Here is a 27,787-nt window from a genome sequence, read left to right as displayed (position 1 = left end):
TCGTTGTCAGACTTTAGGCAAGTGCATGAAGGAGTATTCACACTGGGAGTCAGAGAGACAGGCGAGGAGTCGGGACAGGAGTCAGAGACTGGGGCCTGGGAGAGGTGTCCTGCTGTGCACAAATGATTTGAGTGAAGAGCTGAAAGCCTTCTAGAAGGATCGGTAGGGGTGGGGGTAAGAAGAGGCAGAGGTGTGCCAAATACTACAACCTGAACTTTGAAAGAAGCTGTGCTTCTTGCACAGTGTCATAACTCGTAAAGTGTCTGGTGGGGCATTTCCTGATATGACACAGGACTGTTGCTCTCTCCAATTGTTTCAGTGTAAACACGAAGATGGGAGCCATACGCACACATTTCTAGACCAGCTCCAGAACTTGCCTGTATTTGTAACAATGATTCTGCGAAGGAAAGAATTCCAAGTTCCTAAGTAGTGACCTATAAATAAACCCTTGGAGCACAGCTTGTAGGGAAGTTACTCTGCCTTACCCCACTGAGGCAGGGGGGGGGGGCTAATTCCCTTTTCACACTTCACACTTGCCACAAATCTGCTTTTTCTTACAAATCAGTATTTCTGCTGCTTACTCATGTTCAGCTTGTGGCCAATTATGACACTCTAGGATTTATTTTCTTCTGTAGTGTTGCCCAGAAGGGTTTAAGCTGTTAGTGTTTGTGCCAATTCATAGTAGAATGGCCCAGAGGAGTCATAGCAGGAAACATTTTTAAGAGCCCTTTAAAGAGAGCCATACCTCCTTATAAGCAAAGGCTAAAGAAAGTAAATTATTTTAGAGTCAAGGGTGAAAACAATTCCGTTTTTAAAGACCTATAAATGTAGCCCAAGATTCCCCAGACCTGCCAATCTGAGACACAAGAACAATAGGAATGTATATTTGGCTGGTTCTGAACCACATTTGCTCTAGGTGCCCCCTGCGACTCCCCACCCAGTATCTCTGGGTGTCTCCAGGAGGACGCTCAAAGTCTCCAGAAAGGACAGTGGTCAGGAGCTGAGACAGATGGCACTCCACTGATGACCAGGGGTATGAGCCTCAGTTTTCTCATCCGTAAAACGCAAAATGTAAACTACGAACGTAGGGATAAATCTCACCTCAAGGGGCTGTTCTAGGGACAAAACGATCTAATGCCCACAAAGGATCAGAGCATGGTGTCCAGCATCTAGGAACCATTCAATAAGGGGCACCCACCACTACTGCAGCCATCGCATCACATGATCATCAATACCCACACTACTCCCCCACAGCAGATCTCTCCCCCCTCCCCTGACCAAGGCGTTCTTTCCAGGCCCAGCTCCAGATTACCATGCCTCAGAATCCAGTAGCGGCTCCCAAGGATCTCTGCAGTCTTCACACAAGTGGGCTCCTGGCCAGCCGGCCCCGCCAGACATGCCCAGGCTTGTCTCCCTCACTCTCAACCTCAGGCCGGACGGCCGGCAGGCCAACTCAGAGGTCCAGGAACACATAGGCAGAGACACAGCACTGGCAGCCCTGCCACTCCCTGCCACTGGCTGCCCCCTCCCACGAGGCATGCTGCCTCCCAGGCCCCCAGGTCAGACCACCAGCCCTGAAGAAACTGGCTCCTGTCAGGGATGGTAAATGGAGGCATGAGCCTTCCTGAGAGTCTCTGAAATTGCTACTAGGCCCTCCGAGGGGTCAAAGGTGAGAGCCAGAAATAAATCACCTACAGTAAAACCCGGCAATTGGGAGAAAACAGCTGGGGGCACAAGGACACCTGGTGCGGAAGACAGAGGAGAGGTAGGGGTAACACATCAGCTCCCCTCAACTCTTCCCCTGCGAAAGCCCAGTGCTGCCAACACGAAGCCAAAAAAGAAAAGCACTTGAGGCAGCATCCCCTCAAATGCCAACTCTGTCATTTGTAGAGTGACCTTTGACAAGTCTTTCACCTTCTGGGGAAGCACAATTTCCTCATTTAAAGCCAGGAGAGCAGCCCACGCTGCACACCCACCTGCAAGGAGGCCACTGCCGTCACCTTCACCTTGACTCTGCTCAGTGGCACAGTCCTCTTCGTCTTCCCTGTGCACTTGCTGTGCGCGCTGGGGGCTGTCAGGCCTGGAGAGTGAAGGGGGGCAGAATACACCACCCCAAAATAGGCCACTTGGAGTAAGGATTTTCAGCTGAAAGCAACTGAGCTCTCCGCACTCCTGCTATTTGCCCAGAATCAGCGCATACATTTACAAGAGATCCCTTATCAGCCCAGAGAAGGCACCAGAGGAAGCTGCACAAACTTCACCAACCAGCCCTTATCTTCTTCCATTAATTTCCCCGAGATATTTGCCTTCCCAAGTCCCCCACTCTTGGAAGGCTACAACCCTTTTCCTTTGTCTCATCACTTTTCTACATGTGTATTGTTCTTTTGTTAAGATGCTCTAGAAGCCCAGGTTCTGTGCACCCCTTCGGGTTACTCATCACTGAGTGCTCCCATGTGCATGTGAAATGTGTGATAACCATGCGTCTTTTCTTTTGTTAATCTGTCCTTCGTCAAGCTAATTTGCAGGGCCCCAGTCAATGCACCTATGGCGCGCAGAAGAAAAAGAATAATTCCGCCCCCCCTACAAAAGCAAAGCTGGTGGTGGCCGGAGAAGTGTCGCTCTTGAGGGAAGAAGAGGCTTCATCGCTCCCAGGGGTGTGCACTTGTAATGCAGGCCAGGACCACAGGGGAAGCCCAGAGCATAGGTAGGCCCTTAACTCAGGAAGAGGAAGAGGGGACCTCCTGGGAGGGACACCTGACCTCCTTGAAGGACAAGCTGGGCGTGCAGGCGTAGAAGATAAAAGACCTTCTAGGAAGGGAACCGGAGGCGGGAAGGGAGCTATAAATGCAGGGTTTCTCTTGCGGGAAGGAGTTGTGAAGTGAGTGGAGAGGCGAGAAGCCAGAGGGCCTGGTGTGAGTGGGAATGGAGCTCTGGCTGGAGCCCATGGGACTAGGGAGTACCCTGTCCAGGCCAGGAACAACAAGCCTCATGTGCTTCAGGACACAGGCCACACTGATGTCCCTGCAGGGAATGGAACCAGGTGGCAGGGACTGGTTGGGAGACCACCGCGTAAGTCTGCAGAGAACAGGGGCCAGAGCAAGGTAGCTACGACAGAAAGAGATGAGAGGGGAAATGGAGAGAAGCCACCGGCTCAGGTCCCGCAGGGAGGTCAGGCTGCAGTGAGGAGCAATTTGACAGACCCACGGGTCTCCTTCTTCCCACCGCACCTGGTGGCTTCCACGCCTTGCTTCCTTGAACAAGACCAGCCTGTGACTAGCAAAACTCTGCAAACAACCCCGCGGTGGGTCAGTGGTGCCCTGACTGCAAGATAGAATCGTCTAGGGAGCTTTTAAAATGCCAGTGCCTGAGCCAGTCTCCAGACCCATGAAATCAGAATTTCTGGGGGTGCTTCTGTTCTCCCAGAACAGTTTCTCGTCCCCCTTCACTGGACAGTTTCCTACCTACCTGTCGACTTAGCTGAAACCTGCTTCCTGTGCAAGGACGTTCAGACTCCCCCTGGCCCTATGCTATTCTTGCCTGTGGATGCCTCTGTGCCCCCAACTCTCAGTCCCTCAGGGGTGAGACTTCGGCTTATGTATCCTTTATCTGACCCAGAGTAGACACTAGATACACACTTATTGGATGAAAAAAGGGAATGAGTGTATCTTTTTGATAAGCTGCCTCTTCCTAGACCTCTACCTCCTCATTAAGGATGGAGACTAACCCAAATCCAAGATCTGGGTTCAGTTTTTAAGCTGTTCAGGTGGAGTGTTTGAACAGAGGTCAAGAATTGGTGAAATGAGGGACCAGGAGTAGTGAACAGCCTGGATGACTGTCTCTTTCCCCTCTCACGCAGAAGTAAAGCCAGGAGAAGGAAGCTGTCTCTTTTCTCCAGGTCAGGCAGGGCCATTGGCATACCCCTTGAGCCAAAATGCCACCTCTGCCCCACTGCTGGCCTTCGTGTCCCTGTGGAAGGGTGGACAAGGTCTTCCTTGAGAAAACCAGAGGAGTAGGTCTTGCAAGACGAGCCTTCTAGGGAAATCCTTCATCTATAACTTCCCTGAAGGTCTGAGGGACCCACATCTGGGGGCAGGGACTGTATAGTTATCTTTGACCCTCAGCACCAGCTGGTAACTGGGCCCCACAGCTCCCAGGGCGTCTAACGTCCTGATGCCACTAGGAGATACAAAATGTAAAGGCAATCCCAATCAATGAGCTCAGCACCTCAGGGGAGAATGAAGCAGACAGACATTCAAGATGAGGTTTTGGGGTTGATTCTCAGGGAGCCCCTGCTATTCCCTGTGGCCACCTGGAAGTCGAGCCAACAACTGACCTCACCAGGTTCGAATTCAGATCTCCTTTCTGTCCCCTCCCCCACCGAAAACACCCCTGCTCTGTGACTTCCCCATTTCTATAAACAACCACGCCATCCCCCCAGCCAGAGCTGCATTCCGCTCCGTGTATGATTGATTCCTCCAGGCCGCCCGTACACCTCTCCACCCGTGCCCTCCCCACTGCTCACAGGGTGGCCTCACAGCGTGGCCTCCCACCGTGGCCCCACCACTGTCCCTTCCTGCTCAGCTCCCCTCCGACCACTGCCAGCATAGCCCTGACCATGTGATTCCCTTCATCAAAACTTTTACCGGACTCCACCCCCTAGAGAAGGAACCACAACCCCCATGGTGCCTTCAAGACTCCATAAAATGGCTCCAGCTTGCCTCCCGGGCTGGATCTCCTTCCAGTCGCCTGGTCACGTTCCGCAATCCGCACCAATCCCCACACGGGCCCTGTGCATCGGTGCCTGCTCTTTTTTCCATTCAGAAGAAGCATCACCCTTCCAAATGTCAAAGTGCTGCTCAGTTTTCAAGGCCATTTCAAAGGCCCTCCACGAAGCCAACCCTGACCCTGCCTTGCACTGTACTCCCATCAGGCCTGGCCAGCAGCACAGCTCAGTGGAGAACCCCAGGCCTCTGTGGCCCAGTTTGAACGGTAGCTTTGCCCTCTACTAGCTGGATGATGGTGGGACAGTCTCCCTGGCCCATGATTTCCTCGCCTTCCTGGTTGCCTGTGAGGACTAACTGGGCAGCACTTTACCAGTGCTGGATAAATCACAGTTGATACAAAGTTGCCTCTGTTCCTTCTTCAGGTGGCTCCGCTGAGCCAGCCGAGAGCCCCCGGCAGACACACCTGAATGTGAACGGACATCTCCAGTCAAGCCCTGCTTGTTTCCAGCTGTCCATCAGCTGCATCTGGTGCCCTCCTTGCTGGGGGGTTGCTAAGCTACAGCCTGACCTTCTTCAAGGCACAGGAGCCCCTCTGGCCGTGAGCACATCCCCCATTGCCCACCCTGCTCCTCAAGGCTCCTCAATGAGCCCTTGAGGGCCCAGCAGCACCAGTGCCGTGACGTGCACGTCCACTTGGGGGTACCCCCCACCACGAGAGCTGCAAAGTGCTTCCCAGAGCCTCCAACCAACCCATGATCTTCAAGTGACTTTAATAGAGGGGGAAATCCCATGTTGATTGGTGTTAAATGGACCACCGTGCACTAAATCAACCACATTAGCGGTATGCGTTCTCCCGGCCCTTGGTCATGATTTCATTCGGTGTGGCTTTCCTGCTTCAAAGAAGGTAACAGTGACTTAGTCCTACTTTCCAGATGGGACCAGGAGACAGACGCTGACAAGGCCTGATGCAGAGAACAAGGCAGATTTCCCGGAGAGCAAGAGGGTGAACACACATCTCAGGGCCAGGGGCCAGGGAGGGGGGCAGCACTGCCATGAAGAACCCCAGGAGAGCCAACAAGCTGAGTCCTGAGAGAGGTCCAGGAATGGAGGCTGACGGGAGAAGTGCCAGGGGGAAGGATGCTTCCAACCCAAGGCCAATTTGTCCTGCCCCCAGCAGAGAACACAGACCACCTTCTGTGTCCTTCCTGACTTCCCAAATGCAGGCCCCGAAAAGCACAAAGCACACTTACCACTATTTGTGTCTGTTTGACTCATGCCTGGTGGCCTGCATGGAGGAGAAGGGATATTCTGCCGCCTGCCCGGGGCCAACTCCCTCCAAGCCACTATAAATTCCCATCTGTGAAATTCTTTAAAGTCCATTCCCGAATGGCCTCAGAAACGCACACTTTTACTCCCCGAGTGAACCACATCAAAGGGCATTCAACACAAGTTTTCTTCCCAGCCCTAGAGACCAACCATCACATTCCTTTCTGAAAGCCTTCTGCTGGTGGCAGTTCTGACGGGGACCCAGCCTTGGCAGCTGCTGGGCAGGGCTGGGCTGGACCCCGGGGCTACTCTGACCCGAGAGCCAGGCTGCTCTGTCAGCCGCCCCCCCTCACCTACAGCTGGCCAGGGAAGGGCCTCCAGCCCACACGCTCTCACTTCCTCTTTCCTAGAACAGAAATAGGGCAGCAACTTCACACATCTGACATGGAGAGATTTTTATACACCTTTTCCTACTCCTGGACTTCGTTCTTCTCTGTATACTTTATACCCTCTTCCGCACCACTCACATTTTTCTCTCCACACAGCTCACCCTCACCCTCTCTCTCTGTCTCTCACCTCTTCCCCTTTTAGTTTACCTACCAAGACCCTTGCACACCACACCTGTTCTCAGCTTTCTTCCTTCCCTTGTGAGCCTGCCCCCTTTCACACCCCAGACCCCTCTGTCCCTTCTTCCTGAGTCCCAAGCCCAGAGTGCCCTCCACCTCATTCCCAGGCCCCATGTCCTCTACCTCCAGCTTCTCCTCAGTTTAGAAAGAGAGCTGGCCAGAGAAATCTGTCTCCTCCGCCTTTGCCCCTCCTCCCCACCCCCCCACCCCCCCCCCGCACACAAAAGAGGACAGAGGCACCAGATGGCCTGGTGCTAGCTGAGGGGCTCAGGGAGGCTGCCACCCCACAGAGGCCCCTGCTGGGCCTTCGAGCTAGTCCAAGCTGCTGCCCGGCCCAGCCGCCCAGCTGGTAGAGGAGTGGGGCATTGGGCCAGCCTCCTCAGTACACGGCCAGCTCCCCCTGCCAACTCCCCCTGCCCAGTCTGCCCCTGGGCCAGTCCAAGGGGAGGGGGGCATGCTCACCAGCTGAAAAGCAGAAACTGTCACCGCGTGTCAGAGCTTCAAGCACCAGGGGCCAGGACCAGTGGCCTGTGCGGACACTGGCTTTCTCTGGAGGAAGAGTGCCTGGCAGTCTGCTCTTTCTAGGGGACAGGCTGTGCCAAGGAGGGGCCTCCGCAATGGGTGAGTGGGCCACAGAGAAACTAACTGTCCCTCAACTCCCCACTCAAAAAAGGTTTGATAATGCGGTGAATAGTGTTAATGGCCACCCTTTATTCAGTGGCTAGGTGAGCCAGGCACTATGCTAGGTCATTTACTGTACTATCCGTAATCCTTTAATAGTCCTGCAGGTAAGTATTTGGATCCCCATTTTACAGACAAGGAAACTGAGGCGCAGAGTTCAATGACTTGCATCACAGCCAGAAAGGCATTTAACACAGATTAAAGCTTCTAAGTCAGATTCCTTAAAGCTTGCTAAGGTCACATTCCAAAGGTGGGTATCTACTCTCTCTTGTTGCTCCAAATGTCCCTTGAAGGGCTTTAGGGAAGCCACACGGTGCGAGGCAGAAGCTCCCAATGCTGGCTGGCCACTGCAAGAGCCTGAGGGACTTTTTAAAATATCAAGATCCCCAAGCCCCTCCTCTGAAGGTTCTCACATATACCTACCCTCTCCAGGTGACACTTGTGTAAGAGCAGGGGCTGTGGCGTCCGTGAACTCAGGCTCCCATTACCAGTCACATGACTTTGGGAAATGATGCTTTTATCTCTCAGAGCCTGAGTTTCCTAGTATTGAAAAAAAAAAATGGAGATAATAATGTTTATTTCACCGTGTTATGAGTAGCGTATGGTGCTTGGCAAGATGCCAGGCATACCGTAAGTGAACAGTTAATGTCAGCTCCCTTCCACTTCCCTATAGAAACCTGAGGTTCCAGAGTCCAGACTTCAGAAGGCTAAAGAGAAAGGGGCGTAGCCCACGAATACTGCTCCTATTACGCTGACCTTTGAAGATTCATGCCTGAGTAAAAGTCCATGCACCCTGACCCAGGGTCAGCCGGCTCCCACAGAGCTGCAGGACAGACTCGACCACAAGCCAACATGGGATAGGTGATTTCCAGGGGTGGGACATCGGCTCTCAGAACTTCCCTGGAAAGTGCTCGAAACTGACCTACTCCACCCATGAAAGATCAAAACCCAGCCTTGTTTAGACTTTCTAGAAACCTGTCAATCCATCAAACCTTCCCCTAGGCTACCTTCCTTCATGCACCAAGGGACATATGTCCAGAATCGCCTTTACCAGCTGCCCCTGGGGACAGTGACAGGCTTGCCCCCAGGCCCAAGCCCTTCTGCCTTGTCCAGCTGCCATCAGCCCCTCAACCAGCCCAGGGTGCCTTCTAACCCCACCCAAAACCCACTCCTCCATTTTGGAAAGGAATGAGCCCCAAATGCACCCTTCACTTCCAACACAGAGTGAGCTTTGACTTACCTTAAAGGTGAGGCAGCCCCCTGAACCTGGATGACAACCTTGCCTTTTCACCCTTGTAGTGGAGAAGATGTGGGTTCCAGGAAAGCCCTGACCATTGTCAGAACCTGGGTGGAGGCTCCATCACACAGGCACCCTGTCGGGCACACTCATCTTCTTCCTCTCCCCACCTGAGAAACGCCGACGCAGGTGCCATTGTCTTCATCTTACAGATGCGCCGACTGAGAAGTTAGGCAACTCATACAAGCTCCCACAGTTGGTGGGTGGTGGCCTGAGATTCAAGTCTGAGTCCCAGATCAGAGCATTTTCTACTCTACCCTCGTCCACCTCCCTACACTCTATCTTGAATGTATTTCTTCCTCTCCCTCTCTCCTGCGCCCAATGGACTCACCTGGGTCACTATAATAGCCTCCCAGTGGGTTTCCTTGTTCCCATTCTTGGTGCCTAAAGTCTGTTTTCCCCAACAGCCAGGGTCCTTTCCAAAAAGTGACCGTGTTATTCCCGTACTGCGTGTAAACTAAAACCTAACTCCTTACTATGGCATATAAGGTGTCAGGTGATGTGGCCCTCTGCCTCCCTCTCCCTCCTCACCTGGCACCTTACTCCCCCTCAGTGACTGCATTCCAGCCTTGCTGGCCTCCTTTCCACTCCTAGAGGTTCTCCTGAGGTCTTTGCACATGTTTCTTCTCTCCGGTTTTCACTCTGCGTGGCATCCTGTTTTATTAGCCTCATAGCACTTACAACTATCTGAAACTATATTATTTATCTGCTTCTTGGTGCTTTGTTTTGTCGTGTTTTGGGGGTTTTTTGGTTTGGTGGGGGGCGGGGAGGGGCGGGCTGTCTGCCTCCACTGCAATCCCTTCCCACAACATGAGCTTCACAAGATAATTTAGTCATGTACCCGACTGCGTGCCTCATGCCTGGAATAGCACCTGGCCAAAAGTAGGTGCTCAATCATCACTGGTTAGGCAAATAGACGAATGCTAAGGAGACCTCAGAGATGCAGGGCTGACAGGGCAGCCGGGACAGTTGCCCCTGCAATAGAGAAATGGCCCTGCAGAATTCCAGGCAGCCAGGTGAGAACGCACATCGAGTCTGAAACTTAAAGACATAAAGACATCACATAAAGGCAGCCAATTGTCTGGCCAAGGAAGCAGGACTATTTGGAAACTAGGACGTAAAGAAAGGAGAATAGAAATGCTAGTTTTGTGCTGGTTGCTGTGATTTTTTAAGGCCACTCAAGGGGGTTTCTGCAGTGGATCAACATAAGCAAACATGAAACTTCTAGAAAATAGAGGAACTTGGTGAAGGAGAGAACTAAATGTTGTGGGCTAAAATGAAGAGGCTCCCAGAGCTTGACCACACATGTGTGAGCTCACATGATCCACAGAGAGGCTTCCTCCAGAAGAAAACAAAAGAAAAAGGAGGGGAGCAGGAGGGGCAAGGGGAGGAGGGGGAGGGAGAGGAAGAAAGGGGGGGACAAGGAGTAGAGGAAGGGGGAGGATGAGAAGGGGAGGGGGATGAGAGAAAGATGAGGAGGAAGACGGGAGGAGGAGGTGAAGGGGGAAGAGGAAGGGAAAGAGGGGAGAGAAAGGGGGAGGGGGATTAGGAGGAAGAGGGGGAGAAGGAGGAGGAGAGGGGGAAGAAGATGAGAAGGGGAGGGGGATGAGGAGAAAGATGAGGAGGAAGAGGGGAGGAGGGGGAGGAGGAGGCAGTGAAGGATTCAGAGAAGAGGGAGGAGGATGAAAAGGATGAGGAGGAGGAAGGGAGGAGGAGTAGAGAAGAAGGGGAGGAGGAAGGGGAAGAAGAAGGGGGAGGAAGGGGAAGAGGGGAGGAGGAGCAGGAAGAGGGGAGGAGAAGGAAGAAGGAAGGAGGAGGAAGAAGAGGGGAGGAGGAAGAGGAGGAGGAAGAGGGGAGGAGGGAAAGAAAGAGGAGTAGCGGAAGGAGAAGGAGGAACAGCAGTCACAAACAAGGCAGCCTAGTGACTACGAAGCAGGAGTAGCCAGTTTCCAGGTGACCTTCACAGCGAAGGTCATGTGGGGAAGTCACAGCACCCTGACTTGAGAGGGTGGCCAGTGTAGTCAGGGGAAGAGGTGGAAGGGAAACAGCAAGGCAGCTCCACCACGAAATGCTCCAGTCCCTCCCTGTCCAACTCCCCAGAGAGCCCGAGCTCTTCCTGCTCTGAAACCTGGGCCTGGTGGCACAGCTCCCGCCACAGACCGTGTCTCTGGGGCTCTTCGGTGCCTCGGGATGATGTGGCATATCTCTCTGAAGCATCACTTTTACTTGGTTACTTGGTGGGAGGCATTGTCTTGATTAAACATATAGGGACTTTTAATAGATGCAAGATGTATGTGGATTTTTAAGATGAAATGGGAGTATTTCAGAGATTTTGCACCTGCAGTTGTCTTTACCAACAGCCCAAGAGGCATTCACCGTCTCCCGTTGTTCACAGGTACCACTAGGATAGTGTAATGGGTATATGTGAGGGCTCTGGCGCCTGACTCCCTGAATTTGAGTCCAGACTCTGCCTGTATGACCCTGAACAAGTTATTCAACTGCTCTGTGCCTCAGTTTCCCCATCTGTGATAATGAGCCAGTATTAATAGCACTTGCCTCATAGAACACATGCGTAAAGCACACATAATAAGCACTAGGAAAGTGTTGGCTATTTTATTGTTCCCAGTGGGAAAGCCAAGAAGTGCCATGACAGATGTCACAGCCCTCGACCATCAGATCCACGCCACCTTGAGCTACCTTCTCTCCCCAACAAGAGCACTGGTAACAGTGTCTGGCTCTCAGGCATGACTGATGAGGTACAGGCACCTGTAGCTTTCTCCCAGCCCCCTCCAGGGAGGTGGGAATGAAGGCTCTGTGGAGATCCCCCCTCAGGGTTCTGCCAACTCTACAGACATCCCTTACCTGGAAGGAGCTTCCTGGCTACTTACCATCACTATCTTCCCCTTTCTCACCAACTCCTGCATATCCTCAGGGCCAAGGCTGGGACTAAAGGAAAGCAAAGTAGATGTTCAGGGCACAAAATTTAAGGAGGCTCTCACTCTCAGAGTTGTGCAAGTGGTCAGGGCTCAGTTCAAACATCTCCTCCTCCAAGAAGCCCTCCCTGAAACTCATCCATCCAAGTCTCTTTTTTTTTCAAAAAAATTTTTAATGTTTATTTATTTTTGAGAGAGAGAGAGAGAGAGAGAGAGCATGAGTGGGGTGGGGCAGAGAGAGAGGGAGACACAGAATCTGAAGCAGGTTCCAAGCTCTGAGCTGTCAGCACAGAGCCCAACGTGGGGCTCAAACTCACAAACTGTGAGATCATGACCTGAGCCGAAGCCAGACACTTAACTGACTGAGCCACCCAGGCGCCCCATCATCCATCCAAGTCTTCTTGGACGTCCCTGATGGCTCTTACCTCCAGTCAAACTTCATTGTAACTGCCTGTTGACCTGTCTGGGTCTCCACTGGGCATAAACTCCAGAAAGTCCAGGGCACATCATCCATTTTCCTCCTGTAGAGCCTCATGCTTTGCTGAGAACAGGGAAGGAGCCCAAAAAATGTTTGTAGAATGACTCATTCTACAGGAGACCCAGCAGCCTGTGCTAATCACCCAGGTGGGGTGATGAGACGGAAAAAGAAGTGAGGAGGGAAGGAAGGGCGAAGGGGAGAGGGGAGGGAGCACTTGGATGGCTTATGGTAGAAATGCCCTTGACCCGAGGGACACGCACCCAAGAAAGAGCAAAGTGCTCCCTTTTCCTCCTTCCTGACAAAACATAGCACGGTATTCTAGAACCCACTCACTCATTCCTTCATCCGTGCAGCAATCAATCCCGTACAGAACACCCAAGCATTCCACCCAAGGTGAGAGACACAGGTGGATGGGCATGCCCTCCTCCAAGTCTCCCAGGAGGCCACCATGGGCCCAGCTGTTTGTGCTTCTCACCATGCTGATTACAGGGCCCCCAGGCATGGGCCCCATGTGGCTGATGCTGGCATACTGAGTCACAGTGATCTCACTGTAGGGCTTGTGCTTCAGGAGAGGCACAGTGAGGGGCAATGAAAACAGACAAAAAAGACCAGGAGGTTGAGTTAAGGCACTTTGGGCACCGCTGATCCTCGCATCCCTGGTCCCCTATCCCCTGTTCCCTCCCTTGTAAAGTCCTGAGAGGCCCCAAAATGGCCCAAAGAGAATCCCCACACTGGAAAACTTGCCTCCAAAATGGAGGGGACACAGGAGGCATAGAAATAGCAGAGAATTTGTCTGGGTTTGAACTGCCAGTGTGGCAGGTAAGTGCTGAGTGACTATGGTTGTACTGTTTGGAATCTCTTGTGCCCCAGTCCTGGCATTGTCGATGACATGCTATGACACAGTCCACAGTGGGCTTCAACAAATGCTGACTCTCTTCCCTTGAATAATGAACTATATAATTTTTCCATATAGCTTCGTAAAATTTCTTTTCGTAATTCGTATGTTGCAGTGTCTTGCCCACTTAAAAAAAAACCAAACGATTTTCTAAGGCTGTCCATTTGTCAATAATTATCAGAATCATCAAGCACCGGATCATTCCACTTCTGCTCAGCACAGACCCAAGTTCCATTCTGGGGACAGGTGGCACAAGGGAGGGGTAACTACCCGTACCTGGGGTGTCCAGAAATGCTAACAAAAAGGGGGGAGGCCTGGGTTAGGTTGAAAGACATAAATGTGAGCAGGAAGGTGAATGGAGATGGCTGAGGTGAAGGCCAGTCCGCGAAAGACCAGCTTGAGTGAGATCTGTGGTGGGAAGCATGTGGCACCCTGGGGGCCATCAGCAAGGGTGAAGAGTTAAGACATGTGGCAACTACAATAATCAAGGCCCAGGGGCACCTGGGGGGCTCAGTTGGTTAAGCTTCCAACTTCAGCTCAGGTCATGATCTTGTGGTTTGTGAGTTCAAGTCCCACGTCAGGCTCTGTGCTGACAGCTCAGAGCCCACAGCCTGCTTCAGATTCTGTGCCTCCCTCTCTCTCTGCCCCTCCCTTGCTCGCACTCTGTCTCTCAAAAAAGTTAATTAAAAAAAAATAATCAAGGTCCAGTACAAAAGGGTCTTTTTTTTTTAAGTTTATTTATGTATTTACTTTTGAGGGAGAGAGTGAGCGGGGGAAGGGCAGAGAGCGAGGGAGACAGAATCCCAAGCAGGCTCCATGCTGTCAGTGCAGAGTCCACCGCGGAGCCCGAACCCAAGAACCGTGAGATCATGACCTGAGCTGAAATTAAGAGTCTGACGCTCAACGCACTAAGCCACCCAGGTGCCCCCAAAAGGACGTTTTATTCAAAATAATGGGTTTTTGTTTATCCTGGAGGTCAAAGAGAGGCACCCTCCAGCAAAAGGTCAGGTGGGAGATGGTGGAGAAGGCTCCAGGCGAGGCCACTGTGGTGACCAGGCTGATCAATTCTTAGAGCCTGCATTAGGACCATACCATGGTCAGGAATAGAAAAGAGGAAATGGGGGCGCCTGGGTGGCTCAGTCGGTTAAGCGTCCGACTTCGGCTCAGGTTGTGATCTCGCGGTCCGTGAGTTCGAGCCCCACGTCGGGCTCTGTGCTGACAGCTCAGAGCCTGGAGCCTGCTTCGGGGTCTGTGTCTCCCTCTCTCTCTGACCCTCCCCCGTTCATGCTCTGTCTCTGTCTCAAAAATAAATAAACATTAAAAAAAAATTTTTTTAAAAAGAAAAGAGGAAATGGATTCAAGTGATATTTGGTTGGTAAGAACAACAAATATAGAAAGTATGGATGAGAGAAAGGGAGGCATCTAAGATAACTCCACATTTCAGGTGGCTAGACCAATGGCCATTTACCTACACAGGGAACCCAGAAGGAGGTAATTATAGTGAACTTGGCTTTATATAAAATGAACTTGAAAGGGGCACCTCGGTGGCTCAGTCAGTTAAGTGCCCAACTCTTGATCTCGGCTCAGGTCACAATCTCATGGTTTGTGAGTTCAAGCCCCTCGTCGGGCTCTGCACTGACAGCACAGAGCCTGATTGGGATTCTGTCTCTCCCTCTCTCTGCCCCTCCCCTGCTTGTTCTCTCTCTGTCTCACTCTCTCAAAATAAATAAATTTTCAAAATGATAATGAAAAAAATAAAATAAAATAAAATAAAATAACATAGTTCGAAATACTTGAAGGTAGCACTTGCAAGCAGCACAGGGTTCAGTGCTGAGGCCAGTGAGTAGATCCTATGTACTCCCTCTCCTTCAAGGCTCTGTTCCTCATCTGTCAAATGAGGCTGATGCCTACATCATAGAACTACTGAGCGAATATACACTAAATAAGATAGCCTTGGGAAAGCACCCAGCCCCATAGCTGGCACATAGTGCCATGAATTCCACGAATATTTATTGAACCTGGAAGTGATCATGACCATCGATGTTTCTTTGTTGGAATACCATCACCATGAATGTGTGGGCAACTTGTTCTTTTCATCATGGTCTCTTCAGGGCACCTTAGGCTAGGGGGAAAGGACTGTGGTCAAGGTTGCCAGGCGACCAGCCACTGAACTGGGAGCATGCCCACCTCCTCAGCTCCCACCCACACGAGGGATATGCCTTGTGTCTTCCCACTCCTCCCCAGCCTCGCTGCCCCAACGGGATTCCAGAGAAAAGGAGGTACTCTCCAGCCTGACTCAGGCAAACAGAGTGCTGGTTTCTGACACGCAGGCCCTGAGGCAAGTCTTGCTGTGGGAAGATAAACCGGTTTTTATTACCTCCACCTTAGGACGAAGCCTCAACCTCTGGCTGCTGTAAGAGGCTCATTCCCAGGAAGAAAAATGACCTCCAGCTGCAGTAGGTGCATGCGACACCTCCCTGGCTGGACTGTGAGCTCCCTGAAGGTAGGAACTGGGTCCCTCAGGTCCCCATTTCCTCCTAGCACCTAAGCATCATGTCCACCTGAGTTCATGGCCAAGGGAGGTTTCTTGAATTTCAATTCCTTTGTGTTTGGTTTCTGCTTCTGAGCCAGGGTCTTCCGCTTAAAGTGAGCAGACGCGCTCCTCAAAACTCAGCAGAAAAATGTCATTCATGCAGAGTCAAGGTTAACAGGGTCCAGGGCCAACAGTTCCTGCTGTTTCCTCTTGCCCCAGCCTATGGTGCTGAGGGGCTCCGGAGTAGATTCCCAAGTCATGCCTGCGACAGTGCATTAGGTCCTTCAGTAGATAAATTCAGTTCACCAGCCACCAAATGATACCACCTTGAGCAGGAAATTGAGGCAGCTCCAAGAACTTTCTCCTCCCCCCTGGTCTCAAACACGGGTCTTTGGAGCACTGGAGTAGAGCACAAGACATAGGGCCTGCTACGTGACACTCCCATGGGGGCTTGGCACTAGAAACAAGCCAATGAACACAAACCCACCTTCCTCCCCTGTGTCTTCTCCTTGCTGGGTCACCCTTGTATCCTCTGTAGCCAGTATAAAGCAGACAACTATGGGCTGATTCCCCAACTACCTATGGCCATAACACATGCTGAGCCCCATAACAGCAGTTCTGGTGTTTCAGCAAAAGGGCTGCTCCAAGACTAGCCTCCCCTCCCCTGTGGTCCCCCAGGGCTGGCTGGGCAACCTCATTCAGTGACCAGCCCCGTCTATCTTTGCATTTGGACCAGCCTCTGATCCACCACCCACCCGCCCCCCCCCCCCCCCCCCCCCGCTATCCCGCAGGTTGAGCAGTCAGTGATCCAAGGTCTCCACTTGGAGAACAGTCCATTTAGATTGCAGAGGTTTTGGAGGCCTGGGGACATTTTCCTAAATGAAATCCACTCCCACCCCCCACCCCCCACTTCCAGCACAGACTCCTGGTTGCCTAGCAACTGGAGAATGAGATCTGGGAAATCTGGAGCTGACTCCACAGCCCCCTGTGCCGTGATGAGCTCGGTGTGGCCCACCTAGGGGAGGGAATGTGCTGCAGCTGATAATTATCAGGGGTAACAACCATAATCCCAGACCTGCTATTATTACTGTGTTTACCAAGGAGCAATTGCTACAGAAGCTCACACCACTGGCCTTTCCCAGGCCCTCACCCTTCCCGCCCAGTGCTGACTAAGGGAGTAGAAATAGCCCCAGGCTGTTCCCAGGAGTAGAAGCCACAGCCTCAAAGTGCCCCAGGGTGTTCTGACACCGGTTCTACCACTTAAGCTGCTCCCCAAAGCTGTGAGTGGCCCCCAAAGAAGCCAGAGGAAGGATGTGAGTGAGGTTCTGGGCACACACCCTTGACCTGCGTGGGGGAAGGGAGCGTCCAGAGCTGAGAGAACCAGAGATGATGTTTGGGATCCAGGGAGGCTGGTCTTGTTAAGGGAATGCTGGGCTCTCTTTTTCCTTCCAGAAGCCGGTGGCCTGCTGTCTGCCCTCCTTTCTGAGTGGTCCACTCAAGGCCAGCTAAGGATGAGGAAGAGACGTGCAGTTGGGAATGTGAAGCCTGCCCTCCACCCCTTATTCCCTAACGCTTCTTGTCTCTTCTCCAGCTTTGTTACCTGTGGTGGGGAAGAGTAAGAGAGAATTCCGTCCAATGTCATGATCCCAATGAGGAAGCAGTACAGAGGTCTGTACAGCCAGCCCACTTGCTTCTCTCTTGGGCACCCCCCTATTTATGATCCACCAACCTAAGCTTCACTGCTGGGAAAAAAACACCCTGACTTGCAGCAAATTTTCTGAGAATGACGTGTCACCCTTCCAGAAGGACCTCCAAGTCTGCCTTCTGTGTGAGTGCACCCTCCATGCCCTTGGTCGTCCATCCTGGCTCTAGCAATCATATCCTGGTGGGTCCCACCCCTTTCCTTTGGTTTCTTTCCCCCATGAGGCAAAGACCGGAACATCCTAGAGCCTACCTGGGAAGGAAGACCATGAGGACCAACAAATCAAAGTCCTGGAATCTTAGACTGTTAAATTTTGGCATGGCAGTAAATCTAACCTAATTTAATAGTCCCATTTTATAGGTGAGGAAACTGAGGCCCAGAAAGGGAAAGTGGCTGTCCCATGATCACACTGCCGGTTAGTGGCAATATCGAAACTGGAGTCCAAACTTCCAGACTTCTATGCAATTGTTCTTTCCAACCTGCCCCTCAATTCTGTTTGCACTTGGGGTTCAGATCACAGAAACATAAATTTTAAACAAGCAAACAAAAACCTAGCATTGTAGGATTATATATACCAAACACTTTGAACTTAAAAAAATAAAAACATTTATACGGGCCTTATCCTATCCTCAAAGCATTATTTTCAGGTAAATGAAGTTGATATTACTCTCATTGTATAGATTGGGAAATTGAGGCCAGAAAGAGTCGCCCTAAGTCACAACAAAGATGTGTTGTGGGAAGAAGTGCTCGTGTTTCCTGACTCTATCCAGTGCTCCTTCCATTGTACTCCATGGCTCCGTAAATTTAGCATTGTCACCCAAATAACCAAACTAACCAAATGAAACTGTCATGGGGCCCCTTCCAGAGAAGACTGGCCACACAGCTGGAACAGCCATGGCATTTTAATGCTGAGCTAACATGGTTCCTCATGCAAGTCACTGGTTCCCTGAACCTCCTTCTTGAGGTGGAGCCATTTTTCCCTCTCTCCCCATTTCTCCAAGCCCTCGGGAAAGAGCACTTCCACCTGATTCCCATTCCCCGTTGAGAAATGAGAACCGAGAACCAAACCGGCAGTGAGAAGTGCCCGTTCAGCACTGCTGGATGCCTCTGGTGCTGCTGTCAGTGGGTGGTGGCCTCCGGTGCCTTTTGCAAGCTGTGGGATGCTTACCAGGAAGCCCAGCTGGTTAGGGCAGTGACCTGCCCCTGCGTTGGCCTCCCTGCTCTGGACAAGAGTTTCTCTGCTCAGACTCTTGTAGACACTGTGATAAGGCAGTGGTTCTCAAACTTCAGAAAGCATCAAAATCACTGGGGGAGGCTGGATAAGCACAGAGTGCTGAGCCCCATCCTGAGAGTTTCTGATTCAGTAGGTCTGGGGTGAGCCTGTGAATCTGCATTTCAAGTTCCCAAGGGATTCTGCTGCTGCTGACGCAGAAGTCACACTTTGAGAACCACTGAGATAAAGGACATGACCCATACAATCTGCCGTCAACTACACGGGTCTGGAGTGTAGGGAAGATCAGAGAGCATGGAAAGAAGGGTCGGGACTGGGAAGGAGTCTGACTGAGGACCAGCCACCTGCATTGAAATTCAGCATGTGCAAGTGGTGTTCGTATGTGTGACTATTTAAATGCTCATCCCCAGATGAATGTAGCAATTTGGGATGGGAGCCTGAGATGAAAGGCCCTGGCAACTCAGATGATGATTCTCTCACTGCTTTCTCTCCCCCTTCTCTCCTGCACGCTCAGCTGCTTAGCTCCAGAGAAGGTCCCCTGAGCTCTGACCCCCTGGTGCCTCACAGGCAGCATGGGGCAGGGGGGAAGGGTGCAAAGCCACAGGTGTCTAAGTGCACCTGTCTACACAGCATAGAGACCTCAGGGCGGGGTGCACTGAGGAGCTCAGAGAGCAATGACTGGTGATTTACTGGCCAGATGGGAACAGGACCCAGATGGATGGCTGAAGAGGGAGATGCCTGGTAGGAACAGAGAGAAGGCGGGGGCAGCCCAGCCCATCCACTGCTGTCATCTGCTGGTGACTGCCCCTCTCCCCTTCTGGGCTCCTTCAGAAGGCCCCGCCAAGGCCAGATGTCTGCCAGATTTCTAAAAGGGCAGGAATCTACCCCCTTGGGAGGTGGAAGGGGGCAGGGTGGCTCTGGGAGAAGGGGCCACCTCTGTGGTGGAGTTCAGACATTCATCCTGGCCCCAACCTCCTGTCTCCCCTGCTCCCGCTCCCTTGGGGTCAGGAAGCCTGGGAGAAGAGAGAAAGATAATATCTCTGCAAATGGGTGAGCGTGGATTCTCAGAGCACGAGATGCCAAAGAGGGCGGGAAGCAGGGGCCTTACAGCTCAAAGTAGTGACTAAATGCCAAGAAAGCTGACCCAGCCCTCCTGACTCATTTCCCAAAGAGCTTCCCAGTAGCCAATGGGCCTACTGTGCCCAGAGCCTGCTTTACCTATAGGCTGAGGAGGCATATAGTGTATAATCTAAGGGGGAGACAGGCAGATTACCTCCCCCAGGTCTCCCCCCAGGTCTCTCTCCCATCACCAACAATAGGCCAGAAATTAGCATTCATTGCTTTGGGACTTAAGTTATTTTGGAGGCGAAGAATGGGGGGGGTGGGGGTGGGAACATAAAAACCCAGATTCTTCTTTGAGGCAAAAGAATGCCATCTGGGAGAGAGTATGGGGTTGATAAGAAAGCAAGTGAGGGCAGAAAGAGAACTTGAGAAGTCCCTACCCTGCCGTGCCCCACCATGAGGAGGCCCTGCACATGTGGCCTAATACTTGTACCAGAGGAGCATCTCAGACATGCCGCCCCTGGCCCCGTGAGCAATATGTTTGGCCACCTCCCTGCCTCCACACCCTTGACTCTTTCCACCTCCCACCTGTCAGGCATGTTGCAAGACTCCCTTGACCAATGTTTACATAATGCTCCAAAGAATGACCCAGTTGCCAAACACCTGAGTCATCTGGCCTAGTCACCCTTTGCTTATCTGGTCTGGCCCTCCCACCAGAGTGGAGATCACACTCAGCAACATTTTTCACAGGGCCTCACCAACCAGGAAGCCAAGCAGGCTTCCTAGACCTGCCTTTGTACAAAGACAGGTGGTAGGAAGAGAAAGAAACCTTTAGTGGGTCCCTAATATACAAGCCATTGGAGCAGACACTCTTGCATATATTACGTTATCAAATGTCACAGAACGTGTGAGGCTCTGTGATCCTCATTTTCCAGCTGAGGCAACAGAAGCAGAGAGGTTAAATGGTTTGACCCAAAGACAGAGCTAGTGAGCAGCAGAGCCAGGAGTGGAACCCAGTTGTCTTTACCTAGGTCTCCCCAAAAGCAGAGCCTGAGGGGCACCTGGCTGGCTGAGTCGGTAGAGTGTGAGACCCCTGATCTCAGAGTCATGAGTTCTAGTCTGACGTTGGTGATAGACTTTACTTTAAAAAAGTGGTTTTTGTTTTGTTTTGTTTTGTTTTGTTTTGTTTTGTTTTAATTACAAAAGGCAGAGCCTGAGACAAAGGCTTATATGCAAGTAGTGCATTTGGGTATGTGACCCAAGAAGGCAGAAACAGGGAAGGAGAGAGAGCCAATACAGGAGAAGCTGTTCCTAAGGGCTGGCTGGTTGCCAGTCCTATGGGGGCCATCTGAGAATACTTGGAAACACATCTCAAAATCATTCAAGAGGAAAAGTGGGGGAGAGCATTTATCCATTGTCCACCGTTCTCCATTGACCGAGAGTTGCCCCACAACATTAGCTCCTCTGTATCCTCTTTTTTAAGCGGGCTCCACACTCACAAACCTGAAATCAAGGGTCACACACTCTAGCATCCGCGCCAGCCAGGTGCCCCAGCTCCTCTGTATACTGTACATACACAAGCCTGGGAGTCGTGCACAGAACTAGTCCCAGCAGCAGAGGCTGGAAGTAGATTCTTCACAGCGCAGGCTTGAAGCGGTACCTAAGGGTGATGGTTCTGGAGACAAGCCCCACCACAGCACCACATCATCCTACATATGATGAGTAACTTACACAGGGTCACCAGGGCACCCAGGGGAAGAGCCAAAATGTGAATCACAGTGCGTGACTTCCAACTCTTCATTCAACAAATATTTATTACAGGCCCCCTATGTGCCAGACCCTGGGGTTCGGCAGGAACAAGAAAGGCAAGATCCTTGTGCTTATGGGGCGTAAATCCTGAGGACACAGACAGTTAGCAACTAAACAAGTAAACAAGTGCTGATTGTATATCAGGCACTGTGCTGAGCACTGGGAAATCCCAGAAGAAATTGGTTTCTTGTCAGGGAGTCAGAGGAGCAAAGTACCATCATCTAATTTGGTAGCCTCTATGATTAGGGTATGCATACTCTCATCTAGAACACAGAGAAAGGGCATCTTACTCCAGACAGGGGAGTGGGGGGGGGGGGTGGACATTAGGAAAGGTCCTCTGGAAAAGATGAGACACAAGTTCTTCTGAAGGCCTCTCTGGAGTGGGGGAAGGGATGTGAAGACAGAGAGGAATGAGAGTATGCCATGCTCTGGAAAACCACAAGTCACTGAGGGCGACTGGAGGGTGCCGTGTACAGGATGGTGTCAAATGGTGAATGAGGAAAGGTAGGCAGGAAACAGACCACAAAGACTTGAGTACCTACCACTGAAGTGTTTGGATTTAACTCTGAAAGTGAAGGCAAGCCTCTGTTGCTGCCCTAAGCCCAATTAGCTCTTGAAGGTCTCAGTCAAGACTGGAGGTAAAAACCAGTCAGCAAAGAGACAGGCCACAATGGCCTTGGAGGGCCCGAGAATGGCTGGATCTGAGCTGCCTGGGTTACATGGCAACAGCTTAGCTCTCCACACTTGATGAGGCACAGTGGGCTCACTCCCGATCATTCTGCCCAGTGCCCCAGCCTCAAAGTTCTTCTAAGGCTGCAGAGTCCACCTCTACCCCACCTCTTTCAGCTTCCAGCTCAGCCCCTCCCCTCCTCAGCCTTGCCTCTTGCGGGCAGAATTCCAAGGGCTGTTGCTCAGGGACACTGTGACATTGAGGACCGTGAGTTTAGATGAGGTGCCTCTGGCTCTCCTTTGGTTTGCGTGAAATACCTACCGGGGCTTTGCAGCTGAACCCCACCACTGAGAGCTAAAACCAGAAAAGCAACCAGCATCTGGCCGCATCCCTCGCAGAGGCCCATCACATCCATCATCTGGGCAGGAGAAGAGCTTCCTGCAGCCCACAGTGGCATCCCACAACTCCCCTGCAGAGCCCTTGTCAAACTGAGCCCCTGGCTTCCGTTCATTCTTCAAAGCAAAGAACCCTGTGATGATCTGAATGCAGACACGAGCGAAACTCCCAGCAGCAGCCTTCCTGTCCTCAAATTCAGGACAGAAAAAATGAAATCCCATTCCAGCATCCTCCCATCCAAGAGAGGCTCTGACAGGACCCAGGCTCAGCCTCGGAGTCCTTCAGCAACGGGGGACGGCGTGAAGACAGCAAAACCAGCTCCTAACCCTAGCCCTGGTGTTTGGATTTTTCTCCTTTGATTTGACCCTCCCCCCGGCAAAATCCCCTGCTCCTTGATCCTGCTCCTTCAGGCCCTTGGTCTGCACTGGGTGGCCCTTTCCTGTGCCTGCATCTATTACTTACAGCAGATGGTGATCCACAGCTTCATCATCCCCACAGAGAGAGTATTTGTCCCACCCAAAGATGCAGGCTAAGAGGAGTCATGGTTAGGGGAGAGTGGGTGCCCCTCCTCTCTCTCTGCAAGTCAGGTCCTTCCACAGCTACAGGACACGACTGCCTCAAGGACATTCTGTCCATAAGATGCTGAACACGTCCATGGCTCAGAAGGGGGTAGAAGGAGGAGGCTCTCCAGGGCTCACACAAACCTAAGCCAACAAGGCAGAGCTTGCCATCCCCAAGGATGCCAAGAACTCTAATGAAACGGACTCCTGAGTTGCTCTCTTGAACAGAGAAGCAAATTAGAATCCTTGCGACCCCTCCCTTCCTCCATTCACCATCCAGCAGTGTCGTGTGCACCCCACCCTGCTGCTGGAGGTCCTGAGAGTCTTACAGATGCAGAGACTCTGCGGCAGGGGGTGGGGGGTGGGGATGCTACTGAGCCTACTGCCCCCCACCCCCCTCCCCCCAGCCAGGGAAGGAGCTCCTAGGTCTTAGCAGAACTCCTCTTGCCAAAGATGGGAAAAGAAGAATGGGCCCCAGAGCTGATTCCAGGCCGCCCAAGGGCTGGGATATCATCTTTCACCACAGCCATGGCAAGCCCCCACCTGCTCCGTCCTCAGGCTCCTGATGGGAGCCAACAAAACAGATCTGTCTCTATAAGGCCTGGGCCCTCTAACTGACACGTCTCATCTTTTAAAAAGACCAAGAGAGATTAAACCTCCCAGTCTCTTCTTGGATCTCAGTGACAGATTTTTCTGATTCACCTCATTACCTCCTCCTACAGCGGCCCATTCATTTCCACCTCATTTTCCTCCTGGTTCTCATTCGTGTCCCCAGCCTAGCATATCCTGACAGGCGGGCTCAATCCTCACTCAGCTTTCACCCTCACAGACACTGCCCCACTCCCTCGGCACTTCTCTCTGGATTAATAAGGTTTCTCTTTTCTGCCCCTCTCCTTCAGATCAAGCCCTGGAAATCTTTCAATCCAGCATTTCAGCAAGAAACAAACCACAGGGCAACGGTGTAAGAGGATGCTGACCGCCAGGCTTTGACTGAGAACTAATGGGGGACAGGACCTCTCACTCTGGCCTGGACCTCTTCCAGCCTCGGTTTGCTTTGAGTGTTGGTGGCCTCTGCAAAGATTTTCAACCCCACCATTCACATCTCTGAATCTCCCACAGCATCAAGCAGAGCAGCAGGACGAAGTACACACTCGTAAATAATTGAAAAGAATCCCTATAAAGTTTGAACTCATTCATTGAACACTGCCTAGGATTATTAGTATATTCCAAAATTGCAAGCTCCTGGAGTTAGAAGGGACCATGGGAGTCATTAATTCATCCCCCACCCCAGCACCACCACCCCCCCAGCAGGTGCTACAGGGTTTCTGACAGACGGACATCTAGCATAGACTCTTTGATCATCTCCAGGACCATGACTGCCTAAGGAAGCCCAGCCTTGTCATAGTTGAGGTCTCTGGTTATGAGAAAATCCTTTCTACTATTTGCCAGAAATCTCCCCTCCCCACTGCTGCATCCCATACACCTCCACACAATGACCACAAAACTGTTAGTAGGGCTTATTTCCTGGGAGAGTGTAAGTTCCCTGAGGCACTAACTCAGTGCCCCCAGTGAAGTGCCCAGGGAAAATTGGCTTGCAGATTGGTTTGCTAATTGATGGTGGTAGCAAATTCCCTCTAGAACGCCAGATGAGTAAGACAGGAGGAAAGGAAGCCAAGCCCCACAGCTCTGCCCACACTCGTCCCAACTCCATGTAGCCAGGTCTCTACTCCTTCGAATCTTCCTCCACCAATGAGATAGCAGCTTAAAACCAAAAGAAACACGAAAGGATCCTAGTTCTTGAGCCCCCCTTCCTGACCCTCACCCGGGGCCATCAGAGTGCTGTTGATAACACTTTCCCACTAGAAGGACACACTTAACAGACAGGGCAAGGATAAGCTTCCCCAGAATGAGCAAATGAAAACCCACTCCCTCTGGCCCCTGCTCAGTGTTCAGGACTCTGTTAACTAATCCAGAAAATGGGAACACAAATTGCAGGTTAACTTTGGACTACGTTTCAGACAAGCTCTTCCAAAGCACAAATCCATTTTTTTTTTTTTTTCATTCTGAGGCTTTCCCAGAAAAAGATGCCACATGTACAGCCAGAAACCTGGTTGGCAGTTTTGTAGGCATTTGGATATTAAGTGAATGGGGATACAAAGACACACTATGCAAATAATAGTCACAGGACAAACCTCTTTCAGTCTATAACTAAGCACCTTGCCTGTGTTCCTGGGGCCTAAGATTTGGGCCAAGCTCAGAGAAAGAGTGGAGGAAATGGAGAGCAATACTGATGAGTATTTCTTTCCTAAGAGACAACTGAGTTTTAATGATAAAAAGGACCAAGTGGGGATAGTAATAATGGTTGAGATGAGGTAGTGTTAAGTGGCAGATCTTTACAAACTATAAAGCCTTATATAAATATGAAGTATTATAGACTATAAGAGCAAATTCACACCTACGAGTTCCTCCTGAAGTGTTAGATACATATTCCTTACCTGCGGCATAGTTTTACCCTGGGAAATACATTTTTTATGAAAATACATTAAAAAAAATAAAAGCTGACTTTGTTGGACAACAAAAAGACAAGAGAAAACGGATACAGTAAAAATGTATCCGCAGCATATTGAACTCTGCCCACCTCTCTTAAATATGTCCACCAAATCCTCTGACCGTCCCCTCCAGGCTAAGGCAGGCAGTCCCAGCCGGTTTCTCAGAGATGGCAGCATAACCTTGGCTCTGGGATGGCCTTGGGCATGGCTTCACCGAGCTAAAAAGGAAAGAAGTTAAAACAATGCAAAGCCCTCCCACCGGATTCCATTTCTTCTGTTGGCCACTTCCTTCCTTCCCTCCTTTTTCCTTCCCTTCCTGCTGGAGCTACTCTGCCCCACCTTCCTTCCTGGGGAGGAGGACCTGCCCTTTCCTCTTCTAGGGCTGGTGCCAAAGGGATGAACAATGTGATGTCGAGGGGGGGCAGGGACAGGGGTGAAGAGAGTCCAGAGGTGGGAAGAGGCAGATGGTGTATGAACTAAAGAGTGACCAAGCAGAGGTGGACTGAGATGTTTACTCAAGTTGCATTTCAAGGGTCTCTGGTCAGTTCCCAGAAGTTTCCTTTACTTGAGCTTCCAAGCAAAGAGACTGCTAAGGGCAGTAGCAATAGAACTCCCACACTCCCAACTACAGCCACACCCACGGGACCCAAATAATGTGATTTCAGGGTCACAGAAAAAAGGGTGGTGTCAGAAAAATACAAAGGGGACTCAACCTAGGTAGCCATTCCCAATCTCTCTTCTGCTGTGAGAAAAGTGGAAAAGAAACTGGGAAAGGGGCAGATGTCAAGAGGATTTCTGGAAATCTTGAAGAGGCTGAGGACAGAAAGTAGGTTCTGATAGGAAGGGGAGTGGACAATAGAAAAGGTAATGCGAAGCTGAAAAATTCGAGGGGGTTGGGGTCAGTCGCCCTTTTAACAAATGTATTAAGCTACCAAATTTGATGACATAATGGAAGAGGGTCAAGGTCAAACAGAGTCGGTTGTTTAGGGCAAAGCTTTGGAGTGAGGGCCAAACTTAAGGTGGCGAGTACAAGAGAGAAGGCTTTCCAGAAGGCAGTTGTGAGGGATGGAAGGGTGAGAGATGAAGGCGAGAATGGAAAGAAATCAAAGTGTCCATCGAGTGAAGGGGGAGCCCGGCTTCGTCTAGCGAGGGCGGCGGCGGGGGCAGCACGTGCAGCCCGGAGCGCCTCAGGCAGCCAGGCTCCCAGCCTAGGAGGGTCCGGGAGGAGGCGCGACGCGCAGGGGAAGGGGGGGGGTGGGGGCGGCGGCCCGGGCCCTCCGATTAGCCGAGCCTCTTGCCTGCGGGCCCCGCGCTACAGAAGGAGTGCATTGTTAGGTCCCAGGCCGCAGCAGATTGCCGCTGTCCTGCAATACCCTCGCACCCTGGCACCGCGCCACTGGCACCGCCCGGGGTTGGAAATAGCTGCGCCGTTCCCATGGCGACGAGGCAGCGACTCCGCCCCCGCCCGTTCGTCCTCCCGGGGCCCTGCCCGCCCCGCCCCGCCCGCTGCGCAGCCCCTCCGGCCCCTGCGGCGGCGGCCTTCCCTTCACCTGAGCGCCCCCCCCCCCCGGTAACCCAGGCAACGGTGGCTGCGGCGCGCGGGAGGCCCCTCCAAACGCGGCCCGGCCCCGCCTCCGCCCTCACCGCCCGCGGCGCCCCGCGCTCCGCCCCCGCCCCGGCCGGCTCTCGCGAGGGAGGGGCCCGGCCGCAGGCGCCGCGGGAACGGACGCAGGAAGCCTCTCCTCCTCTCGGGCGGCCCGGCCCGGAAAGGCGGGAGCAGGGGAGGAAGCTCCGCGGCGGCGGAGGTTGCGGGAGCGCCCGTGCGGGCCGTACAGTCTCCCCCGGAGCCTCCCTCGGCCCCGCCTGACCTCCCGGCCCCTCAAAATCCTCCCCAGATCTCCCCGCTGGTCTTCCTGGGACGGAAGGAGACCTTGGCGGAGGTTCCTCGGCCTGCTCGGCCAGATTAAAGAGGGGGCCGGAAAATAAGGCCCTCTCGTGCCCGAGGGCCGGGGTCGGAGAAACCGGGAAGTGTGGGTCAAGAGGGCTCTTGGCTGGAGGGGAAGGGCCGAAATGGGAATCGCTGTCGGGGGCCGGGGTCGTGCTTTCCAGACAGTCCCCACCCCAAATGTACTGCATCCCGTGCCGGGGGGGGGGGGGGGGGGGGGGGGGGGAACTGCCAGTTGCTCAGTGCTAGAATTACCGCTCCCCCCACCCCAAGGTTTCGACCGTGCAGGACCCTCGCGCATTTTGTTTGTCGGTGTGATGAGAAGGAAGTGTTGCAGATCCCGAAAGAGTGTCTTCAGCTTCCAGGGTGACTGGGTCAGAACTGAGACTTTCTGACCGATCAAACAGCGGCAGGAGGAAAGGGGCAGACC

The 27,787-nt window shown here is 52.3% G+C and overlaps 2 long non-coding RNA genes across 2 annotated transcripts; one reads left to right on the top strand and one right to left on the bottom strand.

The window, feature by feature from the left end:
• Nucleotides 1–10,488: 10,488 nt before the first annotated feature.
• Nucleotides 10,489–26,557, bottom strand: LOC128313039 (uncharacterized). The gene is made up of 3 exons (XR_008293152.1): nucleotides 25,502–26,557; nucleotides 11,953–12,068; nucleotides 10,489–11,540 (listed from the first exon to the last, which is right to left on the bottom strand). It is a non-coding gene; the product is annotated as an uncharacterized LOC128313039 (long non-coding RNA).
• On the top strand, nucleotides 12,406–24,045 carry LOC128313038 (uncharacterized). Its single transcript, XR_008293151.1, has 4 exons — nucleotides 12,406–12,824; nucleotides 15,289–15,403; nucleotides 17,025–17,261; nucleotides 23,763–24,045. It is a non-coding gene; the product is annotated as an uncharacterized LOC128313038 (long non-coding RNA).
• Nucleotides 26,558–27,787: the final 1,230 nt, after the last annotated feature.

The sequence above is a fragment of the Acinonyx jubatus genome, chromosome E4 (genome assembly GCF_027475565.1).
Source record: "Acinonyx jubatus isolate Ajub_Pintada_27869175 chromosome E4, VMU_Ajub_asm_v1.0, whole genome shotgun sequence".
Taxonomy (NCBI): Eukaryota; Metazoa; Chordata; class Mammalia; order Carnivora; family Felidae; genus Acinonyx; species Acinonyx jubatus.
This window is presented reverse-complemented; position numbering and strand designations above follow the sequence as displayed.